The sequence below is a fragment of the Berghia stephanieae genome, chromosome 5, assembly GCF_034508935.2.
Source record: "Berghia stephanieae isolate SIO BIC M18660-M18661 chromosome 5, UCSD_Bste_1.3, whole genome shotgun sequence".
NCBI lineage: Eukaryota > Metazoa > Mollusca > Gastropoda > Nudibranchia > Aeolidiidae > Berghia > Berghia stephanieae.
In genome coordinates this window covers 47,963,874-47,965,616 of record NC_088364.1, presented here as the reverse complement: position 1 = coordinate 47,965,616, position 1,743 = coordinate 47,963,874, and the positions used below count along the sequence as shown (strand labels likewise).

The 1,743-nt window shown below is 36.7% G+C and overlaps 1 protein-coding gene across 1 annotated transcript in view; it reads right to left on the bottom strand.

Moving 5' to 3' along the window:
* The window catches only part of LOC144973070 (FMRFamide receptor-like), a 78,852-nt gene extending 78,258 nt beyond the window's left edge, over positions 1-594 (bottom strand). The window contains exon 1 of the mRNA XM_078915059.1: positions 375-594. The gene's annotated coding sequence lies outside the window, so the exon portion shown is untranslated. The remainder of the gene's footprint in view (positions 1-374) is intronic.
* Positions 595-1,743: the final 1,149 nt, after the last annotated feature.

Below are 1,743 nucleotides of genomic sequence, written 5' to 3'. Positions count from 1 at the left end.
TATTATTATTATTATTATTATTATTATTATTATTATTATTATTATTATTATTATTATTATTATTATTATTATTATTATTATTATTATTATTATTATTATTATAAGCATCTCTATTGCTATCGTAGGTATATATTATTATTTTCTCATTCACCGAGTAATAATGAACTTTCAAATTTATTTTCCCTCTCGTATTTAGATAAACACCCGAACCAACAAATGTTCATTATAGTTATATATAATATGTATTATATAGAAAACTTGAGACAGACTCATTCAATCCAGTTGTAAAATTAATGGATGATCGTATCACACAAAAAGTGTCAAAATTTAAGAAAAGAAAATTTATAATATCCAGAATAAATCATAGTACTAACCTTTCAACATCGATAATTATTTATGAATAAAATCCACAAGAACACGTTTCTCCGTAGTCTTCAACCTAAAACACAAGTGTTTAACAAGGAATTATAAAGCGAATTTATTAAATACCGACCTAAGTGACTTCCCCGGGGCGCGAAATAGCGAAGCGGCTAAGTGGGGGCTATCTATCGTACGCGGAAAAGCAACCGGCGCGCCTTCAAGGTTGGCGAGAATAATACTCAATCGCCAAGCGTTCGCGGTGTACAACTTGGACGTAACGGACAGATGAATGGTCGAGGTAGTTGAAGGTTGGCTCTTCGGTCTGTTTGCTGATGGTGATTGACTGAATGACAAAAACACCGCTTGACCTGAGGTGAATCCGGTTAGATTTTCTATTGCTTATAATATACCGTTATTTTTTTTTTTTCTTTTTCAATCGTAGTCCTGTTGAAACAGTTATTTCGACGATGAAATAGTTTTCTCTTCAATGTAAATCGGTTATTTATATTAAATTGTCTTTAAATCAATGGCAATAACTACTTGAGCTTTTAGCTTTTTAGTATAGCGCAATAATCACTAAACGTGCTAAAAGCGCTTTACAGAGGGTCCCTAGCAAACAGCAATGCTTAACATGTAGGACCAATCATGAAACCTGTTAAGCGATATTACACATTTTTTTCGGTCAGAGATAACGCTGTTGACGGCCAGGTACTCATTTTACACTTGAGTACAGGGCGCCGCTTGGGACTGAGATCATGACCTTCCGATACCAAGGCGAGTGTCATACCACTCGACCACATAGTCGCACACTATCTCAGTAGCAGCAGCAGCAACATGATGGTCATTATTATCATTAGATAATTGACTGACCCCCTTAACCCCAGTAGCAGAATAGGCCATCAATAATTATTTGACTCATTCGACTATTCCGTGGACTGTCTTCTTCACCTTCTTCCATGTGTAACCGACTCTCCTATCTTTCGCTCTTTTTTTGGGCTCCCTGGTCTTATTCCTCCTTGGGGATTCAATGTCAGAGATATTGCGGGGATGTTTTCCAAGTGCATGGCCTGTCCATCCCCATTTCCTCGTTGTTGGTCTGCAACTTCCCACAGATCTTCATTTCTGACTTTATCCACTCACTTGATGCCCAAAATCATAATTTCTAGACAATGCCTTTGGTTGTCCTCCATGTTTTAGATCCATACAGTAATACAGACTTTACATTAGTATAAAAGATTCTTATTTTTGTCGGGGCCCCATTGTATTTTGATTTACAACTTTTCGTCAGACTTGAAAGGATGTACGGGCTTTACCAATTCTTGATGCTACATCCTTGTCTTCGCCTCCATGTGTGTCAACTACACTGCCCAGAAAGGAGAAAGT